Source organism: Alligator mississippiensis, chromosome 4, assembly GCF_030867095.1.
Source record: "Alligator mississippiensis isolate rAllMis1 chromosome 4, rAllMis1, whole genome shotgun sequence".
Taxonomy (NCBI): domain Eukaryota; kingdom Metazoa; phylum Chordata; order Crocodylia; family Alligatoridae; genus Alligator; species Alligator mississippiensis.
The window spans coordinates 166,232,778-166,246,238 of record NC_081827.1 but is presented as its reverse complement, the minus strand read 5'-3'; the positions used below and the strand labels follow the sequence as shown (position 1 = coordinate 166,246,238).

Sequence of the window (13,461 nt, the reverse complement as noted above, 5' to 3'; positions counted from 1 at the left end):
AGGGGGGTACATCCGCCCCCCGAGATTGGCCCCCGACTAAGCACCACTCAGGACAGGGCAGTTGTTTTGCCCCGTGGGCCAGCAGTGTGGGGGGTACTAAGCCACAGCACAGCAGTGGATATGGGGCTTTTGGCCTGCCCACAAGCTGTGCCTCGCACAACTCAGGAGGCACCAGTCACCCTTTCTGGAAGGGACCTTACAAATCATCAAGTCCAGCCCCCAAAACTAGCTTTGAAAGGGGGCACCCAGATTTGAACTGGGGAACATCTTGATCTGCAGTCAAATGCTCTGCCACTGAACTATACCCCCTCCTTATGCCTTAGCTCCTCTCTCAAAAAATCTTAATCCAGTTCTGGCCAGAAATAGACTTAAGGTCACTTGCCCACATGCAGACTTGAACTGCCTTTGGTTCCCAGCTCACTGGCCAGGGGCCTCAGCCGTGAACATATGTAATGAAGTGTATTCCAGTGTAGTGAAGAATCCTCTTGTTTCATAAAATCATGACTAAGTAGGAAGAAGAAGAAAGGATACCCAGAGGTCATCAAGTCCAACCCCCTGGCTGAGGTAGGATCACCTATGTACAAACCATCCCATACAAATCCATTGTCTAAACTATTAGCAGAACTACACAAGTCAACCCTGACACAACCACAAGATGTAACATCCTAATCTGCTACAAGGAGAGCAGCGGGACCATGGTGACCAACGTCCCACTGCTGGAAAGTTTATTAAAATACACTCACTAATTGACCCCACTACAGACAAAGGCAAAACCCCCACAGACCCTGGGTAAAATTACCTCTGGACCCAAAAGATCGTGATTGGCTTGACCTTAGTGCAGGTACCTTTAGGTTTAAATCCCAGCAGGAGCACTGATGCACCCCAGCCATCTTCCATAGTTTCATAGTTTCATATTAGCTAGGGTCAGGAGGAACCTGAACAGATCATCTAGCCTGACCCCCTGCCACAGGCAGGAATGAATGCTGGGTTCACAAGACCCCAGATAAGTGATCATCCAACCTCCTCTTGAATTTGCCCAAGGTAGGGGCGAGGACCACTTCCCTGGGAAGTTGGTTCCAGATTTTGGCCACCCTAACTGTAAAATATTGCCTTCCCCAGCTTTGGCTTCAGCCAACACCCAATGGTTCTGAGAAAGGCTTAACAAAACACTACACACATTTTTCACCAGTTAAAAAAAAAAAAGAAGCTTCACTAATAAGTAAGGACCTAGAACTATAGTATGCAATTTGAGATTAGAGAGAGAGAAAAAAAGAACAAAACACTATGTTGGAATGCGCATTAATTTGCTATATCATATAGTATGTTTCAAAACATAACAAACTAGGCAAAAAGAATCCAAAGATGTTGTTTCATTAGTCCTGGAGTCATTATAGTTAAATGTTTCTTTTCTAGATTCATAAAACAAAATCAAGCCTTCTTGAGTATCTGAATAGTACCTCCAATGCTTCATTGAAAGTGATTTCTACACCTGAATGGACGTTCACCTGAGTTAATATTTCCACACCTGAATTAATATTTTTAACCAGAGTTTAAAAAAAAACAGTCTGCAGGGCTGAGAAAAAGGAGCTACATTACTAGGAGCAGCTAACAGCCAGCAGCATTGCAGAAATAAAGGTAGCTTGAGTAATGAAACCATTAAAGACTATTAAAAAGGAAAGAGGGTGGTTAACACTGATGGTATTAAGCGTTCAGAAAGAATCAAACAAATTATAATGAACCATGAAGTCAATTGATTCCTTCAGCACTGGCTGAGTAAAAATGGTGCTGGCACTGCCAGGCAGTTGGGATTTAAACTGTGGATGGACAAAGAATCAAAGGGTGCCTGCCCTAGATCCATTCCTGATTATAATTCCCTTTGCTTGTAGCTATAAAGCCAGTTGTCTATCCACCTTATAATAGTTTTGTCTAGCCCACATTTCTCCAATTTGTTCATGAGGTGGAAAGCCTAGCTAAAATTCAGATACACTGTATCCACAGTATTCTCTTCATCCACCCAAGTAGATACTTTGTCAAAGAAGGAAATTAAGTTTGTTTGACATGTTTTGTTGTTAGTAAATCAATGCTCTCTGCTTGTGGTCAGTCTTGTGAGCCTCTTCCTTAGTGTATGCTCTCCCCAGGTATTAACATGAGGCTAACTGGTCTGTAGTTCCCTGGGTCCTGCTTTTTGCCTTTTTTAAAGAGGGGAACTATATTGGCCCTTTCCAGCCCTCTAGTACCTCACCCATCTCCTACAACTTCATAAATATTATTGCCAAGGGCTGTGAGAATCATAGAAAAATAGGGATGGAAGGGACCTCAGGAGGTCATCTAGTTCAACCCCCTGCTTATGGCAGGACCATCCCCAACTAGATCATCCCAGCCAAGGCTTTGGCTAGCCAGGTCTTAAAAGCCTCCAGGGATGGAGATTCCACAAGCTCTCTGGATAAACCTGTTCCAGTGCTTCACTACCCTCCTGCTGAGAAAGTTTTTCCTTATATCTAACTAAATTTCCCTTGCTGCAGCTTGAGACCATTGCTCCTTGTTCTGTCAACTGCCACCACAGAACAGTCTAGCTCCATCCACTTTGGAACCACCCTTCAGGTAGATGAAAGTTAAAGTTGAAGGTAATTAAATCTCCTTCTCAGTCTTCTCTCTGCAGACAAAGTAAGCCCAGTTCCCCCAGCCTCTCCCCATAAGTCATGTACCCCAGCCCCCTAACCATTTTTGTTGCCCTTTGCTGGACTTTCTCTAATTTATCTACATCCTTTCTGTTGTGGGGCCCTCAAAACTCCAAATGTGACCTCACCAGTACTGAAAAGAGAGGAATAATCACTTCCCTTGATTTAATAGCAATACACTGTTAATGCAGTGCAGTATGCTGGTAACCTTCTTTGCAACAATAGCACACTACTGGCTCATATTCAGCTTATTGGCCACTGTATCCCCCAGGATCCTTTTCTGCAGAGCTGCTGCTTAGCCAGTCAGTCCCCATCCTGTACCAATGTATGGGGTTGTTCCATCCTAAGTGCAGGACTTTGTACTTCTTCTTATTCAACTTCATAAGATTTATTTTTGTACAATCCTCCAATTTGTCGAGGTCTCTCTGAATCCTAGCTCTACCCTCCAGTGTATCTTCTACTCCCCCACAGCTTGGCATCATCGGCAAACTTGCTGAGGATGCACTTCATCTCATCTTCCAGATCATTGATGAAGATGTTGAACAAAATTGGCCTGAGGACCAACAGCTGGGACACTTGGCTACCAGCTAGATTTCAAGCCATTGATTACTACCCTTTGAGTCTGGTGATCCAGCCAGTTTACTATTCACCTTACGGTCCATTTATCCAAACTGGAATTCCTTAGCTTTCCAGTAAGAATGTTGTGGGAGACCATATCAAAAGTCTTGCTAAAATCAAGGTACAGTATATCATGTCCACTGCTCTCCCAGCATCCACTGAGCCAGTCATCTTATCATAGAAGGCAATCAGGTTGGTCAGGCATGACTTGCCCTTGCTGAATCCAGGCTGACTGTTCCTAATCACCTTCACCTCCTCCAAGTGCTTAGAAATGGATCATGTGTGCCAAAGGGGGAAAGGGGCCAAGAGGCTTCCTTGGCTGACCAGAGAAATCCAGAGCAGTCTACGGGCTAAAAGGGGGGCATATAAAAAGTGGAAATGGGGAGAGATTACTAAAGAGGAGTATACCTCCTCTGCTCGCTCTTGTAGGGAGGCAGTTAGACAGGCCAAAGCTACCATGGAGCTGAGGATGGCATCCCAAGTTAAGGATAACAAAAAATTGCTCTTTAGATATATAGGGAGTAAAAGGAAGGCCCAGGGTGGAATAGGACCTCTACTAAATGGGCATAAGCAATTGGTGACGGACAGGGGGGACAAGGCTGAACTCCTCAATGAGTTCTTTGCCTCAGTGTTGCTAAGCGAGGGGCAAGACAAGGCTCTCACTGGGATTATAGAGAGGCAGCAGCAGGGCATCAGACTACCATACGTAGACCCTGACATGGTGCAGAGGCACTTGGAGGAACTGGATGCGTTTAAGTCAGCAGGCCCAGATGAGCTCCATCCGAGGGTACTGAAGGCACTGGCTGATGTCATTGCGCAGCCACTGGCGGGAATATTTGAACACTCGTGGCGCACGGACCAGGTCCCGGAGGACTGGAAAAGGGCCAATGTGGTCCCCATTTTCAAGAAGGGGAGGAAGGAGGACCCAGGCAACTATAGGCCAGTCAGTCTCACCTCCATCCTAGGCAAAGTCTTTGAAAAAATTATCAAGGCTCACATTTGCGAGAGCCCGGCAGGAAAAATTATGCTGAGGAGAAACCAGCATGGGTTCATAGCAGGTAGATCATGCCTGACTAATCTAGTCTCTTTTTATGACCAGGTTACAAAACACCTGGACGCAGGAGTAGGGGTTGACGTTGTTTACTTAGACTTCAGGAAGGCCTTCGATACGGTATCCCACCCCATACTGGTGAACAAGTTAAGAGGCTGTGACTTAGATGACTACACAGTCCGGTGGGTGGCGAATTGGCTAGAGGGTCGTACCCAGAGAGTCGTAGTGGATGGGTCGGCATCGACCTGGAAGGGTGTGGGCAGTGGGGTCCCGCAGGGCTCGGTCCTTGGACCGATACTCTTCAATGTATTCATCAGCAACTTGGACGAGGGAGTGAAGTGTACTCTGTCCAAGTTTGCAGATGACACAAAACTGTGGGGAGAAGTGGACACACCGGAGGGCAGGGAACAACTACAAGCAGACCTGGACAGGTTGGACATATGGGCGGAAAACAACAGAATGCAATTCAACAAGGAGAAATGCAAAGTGCTGCACCTAGGGAGGAAAAATGTCCAGCATACCTACTGCCCAGGAAATGACCTGCTTGGTGGAACGGAAGCGGAAAGGGATCTTGGAGTCTTAGTGGACTCCAAGATGAACATGAATTGTCAGTGTGACGAAGTCATCAGAAAAGCTAATGGCACTTTATCGTGCATCAGCAGATGCATGATGAACAGATCCAAGGAGGTGATACTTCGGCTCTATCGGGCGCAGGTCAGACCGCAGTTGGAATACTACGTGCAATTTTGGGTGCCGCACTTCAAGAGGGATGTGGATAACCTGGAGAGGGTCCAGAGAAGGGCCACATGTATGGTTAAGGGCTTGCAGGTCAAGCCCTACGAGGAGAGACTAAGGCACCTGGACATCTTCAGCCTCTGCAAGAGAAGGTTGAGAAGTGACCTCGTGGCTGCCTATAAGTTCATCATGGGGGCACAGAAGGGAATTGGTGAGGCTTTACTCACCAAGGTGCCCCTGGGGGTTACAAGAAATAATGGCCATAAGCTAGCAGAGAGCAGATTTAGACTAGACATTAGGAAGAACTTCTTCACAGTTAGAGTAGCCAAGGTCTGGAATAGGCTCCCAAGGGAGGTGGTGCTCTCCCCTACCCTGGGGGTCTTCAAGAGGAGGTTAGATAGGCATCTAGCTGGGGTCATCTAAACCCAGCACTCTTTCCTGCCTATGCAGGGGGTCGGATTCGATGATCTATTGAGGTCCCTTCCGACCCTAGCATCTATGAATCTATGAATTCATTCAACACCCTGGAATGAAGTTCATCAGGCCCTACTGATTCAGTTTCTTCTATACCAAGCACAAGTACTAGCTTTGAACTAGGGACAGATTGACTTTTACACACATGTTCTAGTCCTGAGATTTGCTCCCTTTTAGTAGCTTACAGATAATTTATTGAGTTATATTAATAAATTGATTAAGGTCTGAGGACAGATGCTTGAAAATTTGTCCAACAGCTCTTTCAACTATAGTTTGTCCAATAAAAGATATCACACAAAAAATCTTGCCTCTGGGACATTTCCTGGACCATCACAACTACAACAACACTCCAAATACACTACAATTATTCATTTTTATCCTTGTCATCTAGGAATGCATCTTTAGCAGCTTCCATTGGTCTTTTTTTCTCTTCTTTTCTTTTTTGTTGTTCAGTTTCTAGTATCACGAGCTGTCCTAAAGTTGCACAGTTCACAGTTAGAAAGTGGTCTTGAACATTAACACTCATTTTAAGCATTGTCATGTCCTGCAACTCCTAATTACATTGGAATGGTGAGAAAAACTAAATTTGAAATAGAAATCCTGTAACCTTACCTCTCATTGGGCACAGCTACACATTGCCCTATGGTGCTGTTGTTACAGTGCTGTGCTTTAGTAATTCCTTTTGGGAATACTGAAGCACAGGGCGGTAACCACCCATACTACACCATATGCATGGCGTATGGTTATTTTTAGCTGCTACTTTGCCACAGTGGCTTGCTATAACCAGGGAGTGCACCACTACAGCGAAGTAGCTGCCAGTCATGCATAGATGCACATGATTACTATGTTGCTCTAGCACATTGCTACAGCAATGTAGCATGACATGTAGACTCACCCATTGTCTCAAAAACCTCTGAAAAAAATATTACAGGATGCTGTTTGGGGGGGGGGTATTGTTTTTTTCTGTTTATCTTTTTAGTCCTAGGGGGGACCTGGATTTGAAGCAGGGACCACTTGATTTGCAGTCAAATGCTCTGCTACTGAGCTATACCCCCTTTTCCTGGAAAAAAACAAAACAAAACAAAAGAACAAGATAAATGAGTTCATGGAATAGCCTTGGCACCAGCTTGAGAAGAGTTTTTATTTTCTAGTATTCACTGGATTATTTGCAGTAGCACTCGTCTGGACTAAAGGCTGTTGAAAAGGCATTAACTCTCATACTTAAAACAGATATTGAGGAACAGGAGTAACTGCAAGACATACAGATACTGGTTATGCACAAATGCAGCAGAGTCTCATCAGGGGCAGCATGGCAAAAAATGGGTCTTTAAAGAATTTAAACATACACAGGCTAGGACCTAGGAGGTGAAGTCAGGAGTGTCCAACTGTGCTTAGATGGTTCCATGACAGATGACACCTCTTTGTTAATTTTAATGGACATTCTTGTGAATTAACAAGATGCAGATTATTACCAAATATATACAATTAATGGAATCCTTGCCCCAGAAAAAAATTATTGCTAGTTTGGTCATGGACTTTAATGGAGCCAGGATTATATCCAACATATTTAAGGCGATTATAATTGGTTCCAGTGGGTCATTTTGTTTCACAACTACAAAAGATTCTGAGAAAAGCATAGAACAAAACAATTAAACCTGATTGACTGCTATCAGAAAGACTATAAGACATCTTTTTGACATGGAGCTTACAAGTGTCTTCTTTTTTTTCACCAATCTGGGTTGTAGCTCTGTGGTAGAGCATTTGACTGCAGATCAAGATGTCACTAGTTCAAATCCAAATGCTTTCTCAGCAGTAGTCAATAAATTAAACATAGTGCTTCAAAGGGATCAGCTGGAGTTTTGCTAATGCAAGCAACTGTTGCCCTTTTATCTGTGCCTTAAGAATTGCCGCTCAAGATTCAATCCCTGTAAATGTTATAGCTTCCACTGAAAAATATGCAAGTTATTTATAGTTTTGGAAATATGCACTAATTATTTTTAATCATTACAAAAGCACCGAAGGGGCCTAAACCCAGGAGTGTCAGGGCCACCCTTGCACCTGGGGCTTTTTAATGCACCAAGGTTAGGATTAAGGAAGTAATGAAAGCAGAAGTATATACTATACTTTCCTTTTGAATTTAACTACTTTCCTTTTGGACTGAACATGTTTTTGAGAGCAGGTACTAGAGCATCAAGGACAGCAGGATTGGTTATCTCAAGGTCTTAGAGACAGAAATCAAGCTTTTCTGTCAGGGGAGCATCCTGATCTGAACTGGGGAACCTCTTGATCTTCAGTCAATTGCTCCAGATGGTTTAGATATGAGGAGCTATACCTCCATATCCTAAGCTAGAAAAAATTAAAGGACAGAATTGTAGCTGAACCCTGGCTGAGATGATTTAATTATTTAATGATTTAATTAAGTTACAGATTTACTTATTTTGGTCTCTTTTTATATACTGTATTTAAACCAATATTTACCTATCTAGTATCTAATTCTTATGGTTTTCTATCCAGTAAAAGGAACAGTTTATTTTTGCCCAGAAATATATGTTTCTGTGTTTAGTGAAACGAGTTTGACTGCAGATAAGGAGCTGTTTACATCTTGGATTTAAAAAGGTATCGGATAAGTAAAAGGGAAGGGGGGCATCCATATTTAAGCCAGGGACATCTTGATTTGCAGCCAAATGCTCTTCCACTGAGCTATACCCCCTGGCCTTATATTTCATCAGCAGAAAAAAAGGGTTTTGATTTAGCAGCCAATGCAAACATTACAATTATTAACTGATTAATTTATTAACCTTCATGTGATTTCCAGCCAGCAGATACAAGAAGGAAAAATGAAAGAATCAATATGGTCTATCCCACCAGGTTCTATTTTTACTTCTGCTCCTGACCTGCCCTGGCCCCATGATCAAGTAATGTTTTTGCATCTTTGTATCCAATCCCTCCTTTGATCTATCTTATCTATTTAGAATGTAACTATTTGAGACAGGGACTGTACCATGAGATATGTGTGAGATCATGACCCTGGCTTCTAGGTAGTACTTTAATACATACTGGGCACATCTACACGAGATGTTACGTCGCTATGGTGACATAGTAGTGTTGGTGGGCACAAACTGTGACACCGATGCTATGTCGTCATAGCAATGAACTATATCGTTATAGCTTGTCACTACACCAATTTATCGTCTAAAAATAACTGTGTGCCGCCAGGACTGAGCAGTACCCACCAGTATTGCACAGTTATTTGGTACTTGTTAAAGCAAGTACCAAATGACTGCGCAGTACCAAATGAGCAGTCCCAAGCACTTGTAGATGCAGCCACAGGGCATGTCTACACAAGATGTTTATTGTGGAGTAGACTAATTAGTTCTGCAGTAAACTTTGCACATCTACACATGTGCCCCTACTAGAGTGGAGTAAACTTATAAATACAAGTGCCATCCTGCTGTGGAGTTTTTACTCCATAGCAACGCATGTGTAGACTGATCCAACTGGCTGAGGCACAAGGATGCTTCAGTGCAGAGGCTGCTTGCCAGCTACCCCTGCACTAGAGCATCCTTATGCCCCAACCAGCTCCTCCACAGCACATTGAGTTGAGTCAGAGCAGCCCAGGGCTGGCAGGCTGACCTCTGGGGCCCCCTACCAGATGGGACTGCTCCAACCTGGCTCAATGTGCTGCAGTCCCAGGTGCATGTTCAAATGAAGCACTTGGGAGTGATAAACTCTGGAGCAATAAGATCCAGAGTTTATTGCTTTGTATTAATGGCATGTGTAGACTTGCCCACAGTAAATAATAATAAGAAGAAATTCCCATGAAGACCTGGTGATATCCAACAGGCCAATACTAAAGAATTACCTCTGCATCTATTTTTAACAAAGACTGCTGGATTGTTAGGGTGAAAGGCATGCTAGATATTTCAGCCCATTCTCAAATGCTCTTTAATAGTAACTTTAAAGTCAGCTGATTCTGACTGAACTGGGTGACCATTTAGGGTGGGTTTCAAGTTAAGAACCTTGTTAATTTTAAGGCTTGTATCTATCCGGGTTTTTTTTGTTTGTTTGTTCAAACAAATTCACAAATTTTGCTGGCAATCTAAATAGCCCAGATTAAAATAAACCAACAACACTGGTCAGAGCTCTTTAAAGATCAAACTTCTTTCAGGCACCTTAAATTAAGCCAGCCAAAAATGGAAGGGCCCAAAAGCAATTGTCATATTGGAAAATAAAGCTCTACGTTTAAAATGCTAACATGCTCTCTAAAGACACCACCTAAAAAAAATGCTGGCTTGAAAAGGGGCACCCAGATTTGAACTGGGGACCTCATGATCTGCAGTCAAATGCTCTACCACTGAGCTATACCCCATCTGCTTACACTGTTTCTTAAAGGATTCTTCTCACATCAATTACCATTGTTCTACTATTTGCATCTAAAATCATGGAAATGTTACTTGGCATTTTAAATACCATTTAATGAAATAGCCATATTTCCATTCACAATTCTCACAATGCTAAACTAGTTTTCATTAGTAGCCTATTTGTTTGCCACAGGTTAAAAAGTAATAAAGGAGATATCATGTTGTGGGGACAGTTAAAAAGTGCCTAAACAGCAAGTATTTTTAATTTTTTAAAGAAAAAAAGAAAAAGAAAGAGGGGGCACCCGGATTTGAACCGAGGACCTCTTGATCTGCAGTCAAATGCTCTACCCCTGAGCTATACCCCCACCTGTTAATGAAGCTACAGGTAAGGTGAATTATAGATACTTGTTCTGTTACATTCCACTATGCTGTATAACTAGTTTGCATCTTCATATCTGGCACCATTTCCTGACCCAATCATTAGCTTTCATTGTATATTCAAGAAAAAAACACATTTCTCTCTGCAGTTTGAATTGGAGTCATTTGGGCCATCTTAATAACGTAGTTCTAACTCTCTATGAATTTTTATACAAAACAATGCTTTAACCCCATGCCTTTTAGTAAACACCCCTCTTCAGGTGCTTTCTCATGAGAGGCACACCCTGAAACCACATAAGCCATATTAAATAATTACCTAGCAAAATATACCTGCCTCTAACAAGCTCTTCCTTTTTAATAAATCAGGGGAACTTTTTTTTTCTGTAGCAAGCTACCTGATTTACCAGAAGAAATGCAATAACCTCTGGGAGCAGAACACAATGACTATTATACAGCACAGCAAACCACAGGTACAGTTATGGAAAGGAAATTAGGAGGCAGAAATTAAATGGGGGTTTAGTGGAGGATGTCAAAATAAAATATCAGCAACTAATTGCCTAAGGTAAAATTTAGCTGAGACAGAGAGGACATGAGACTGTCACATTTGGTATATAAACAATTCACACTATCATTCCCCTTCTCTTTGAAATATCATTTGTCTTCTAAGATAGCAAACTCCTGAGGGCAGAGACTGTGTATGCTTAAGTGTTTAAACAATGGAGTCCTACTTCGATGGAAAACTCAGAGCACTACTGCAATGTAAGATATAACAGAAGCATTTACTAAAGAAGGGCTTTATACATGGGCAGATCTAGGATTTTGGAAAGGGGGGACCAGATGGTGTGACACATCATCACATGTAATACAACACATATTTATCTCCAGTTAAAGAAAAACCAGAAGCTTTACAAATATGGTAGGGGGCCAGAACTAGATATTATTCAGTTTAAGATCTAAGCAAAAACAAATATAACTATTGGAATGTGCACTAATTTGTTAGAGTCTATATATATCTTTTTAAAAAGCACAACAAGCTAGGCAAAAAATAGGCAATAGTCCTGCAGTCATTATAGGCAAATGTAACATCTCTTATTCAGATTCATAAAACCAAATCTAGCCTTCGTGAGTGGCTTGACAGTACCTCCAATATTTCACTGTCAATCATTTTTACACCTGAGCTAATATCACCATACCTCACTTCAGATTTTTAGCTAAAGCTAAAAACAGTCTGCAGGGCTGTGAAACAGAAGACAGACATTACCAGGAATGGTTAACAGAAAGCCAAATTGCAGAAGAAAGGCTAGTTTGAAAAGTGAAACATCAAGACCATTATGAAGGAGAGAAAATTGTTAAAATTTGTAGAGTGGAGAGAGATTAAGAGGAATCAGGGAGACAATAATAAAACATGAATTCACTGACACTCCACACTGCCTGAATAGAAATGCCACTGCCAGGCAGCTGGTTTTAAAGTTTGGCTACAGCAGGAATCAAGGGAGGAGGGGGCGGGGAGAGTGCAACTGCACCACTGTTTCCCCTCCATCTGCCCCAGGCTTTATAGTTAAATCCAGTTTGTTTCTTTCAGCTCTAATTCCAGAGGCTGAGCCTGCAACTACATCAATCTACAGTAGTGATTCTTGAATAAGATGCCACAAAATCCTTTTAAGAGTGCCATGAGGTGCTGTAGAATATTAGCACTGTTAGGTGTGCAAACACCTATGCATGATCCTCAAGATGAACCCAGAGGCCTTGTCCAGATGGGCACGAACGCTGCGTGCCCCTGGAGTCTGGGAAGGCATGGCAAGCTCTCACAGGCAGCGGCAATGCTGTAGATGGCGGGAGCGTGGTGGAGGCAAGTGGATAGCTGCTGCAGGTAGCTGCAGCGCTGTTGGCAGGGGGAGGGGGGTGGGGGCAGTGGCGACCACTGACCGGCGTTCAACGACCACCTGCAGAAGCTGCCAGCAGCGGTGGCCAGTGGCGATCAGTGACCACTCACAGACATTGCCAACAGCAAGCAGAGTGTGATGAGTGGTGACTGCGCAGAGGTCCTGCCGACAGTGTTGGCAGCACCTTTTCACAGTGGATGCACCACCACACTCAGGGGGTGCACGTGCCTATGCAGATGGGCACAGCCTTGCAATCTGTGGTGCTGTAGACCTATCTGCAGCACCACACACTGCACATTCAGGCATTTTCTTCACTGCTACCTTGCAGCATGGGGGGTTTGATGCTGGGAGATCCTGGGGTCAAAAAAACCCATGCAGAAAAAAGCAGGGCAGTGCATGTGGAGGCAGTGCATGGCACCCAAAAACAGAGCCTGGCCAGCTGAAGCCATACTGCAGCTGCCAGCCAGGCTCCCAGATGCAGGAGCACCACGGCTGCAGCTTCCCCGGCCCCCAGAACCCCAGGTAAGGCTGTTGGGGCCAGCACAGTTGCTGGCCCCAGCCTCACCTACCTCACCTGGGGTAACCTGCCACATGCCAGAGGGCATGTGGCACAGGCATTTCCTGGGGACAACTAGCAGCAGCACAAGATGTACTGCTGCTCGTTGTCCCTTGGGGACCAAACGTCTGCACTCATCTGGATGCAGCCAGAGATTTCAAAAGGGAGTTAATTGTGTTATAAGCATTCTAACCTAATGCAACAGAAGGATTGCTCTATTATTGTTAAAATTAAGAACTGGCATTTTCCAAGGAGTGCCTTAAGTATAATGAGGTTGAGAACCTCTGCCCCACACAAAGCCCTAACAAAGCCAACAGAGCTGTGAAGTGGTGACTGGCACCAACCGGTTAACCAGAGAAGCAGCACTATATGGGCACCTCACCAAACACCAGGGGAGCCCGTTGGCCCATTTCAACCAGTTTGCGTTCTGCATCAGGAACACCCCGTGGAAAGCCAGTAACTTCCTGATCTACAGGCACATGGATGTAGAGGTGGTAGGCTATGTGAAAATGGCTCTGAGCGAACTCCAGACCTACTACCAGAAATCAGTAGTAGAGGATGGAGAGGACATGCCCAAAGCCACCTGGCACAGAGACATGTGGCATGCATAGGCGACACGTAAAGGGGGCACAGGGGGGCACGTTCTCCCCCCCCGAAATTGACCACCACCGCTTCTGCCACTGCAGGCTTCTGTGGGCAATCGCCACTCGCCATCCTGCTTCCTGCC

The 13,461-nt window shown here is 43.9% G+C and overlaps 3 non-coding genes across 3 annotated transcripts; all 3 read right to left on the bottom strand.

Annotated features, from left to right (window-relative positions):
• Positions 1 to 236: 236 nt before the first annotated feature.
• On the bottom strand, positions 237 to 309 carry TRNAC-GCA (transfer RNA cysteine (anticodon GCA)). The gene has a single exon. It is a non-coding gene; the product is annotated as a tRNA-Cys (tRNA).
• A 9,544-nt stretch (positions 310 to 9,853) lies between these two features.
• On the bottom strand, positions 9,854 to 9,925 carry TRNAC-GCA (transfer RNA cysteine (anticodon GCA)). The gene has a single exon. It is a non-coding gene; the product is annotated as a tRNA-Cys (tRNA).
• Positions 9,926 to 10,210: 285 nt separating this feature from the next.
• Positions 10,211 to 10,282, bottom strand: TRNAC-GCA (transfer RNA cysteine (anticodon GCA)). The gene has a single exon. It is a non-coding gene; the product is annotated as a tRNA-Cys (tRNA).
• Between the last annotated feature and the right edge of the window lie 3,179 nt (positions 10,283 to 13,461).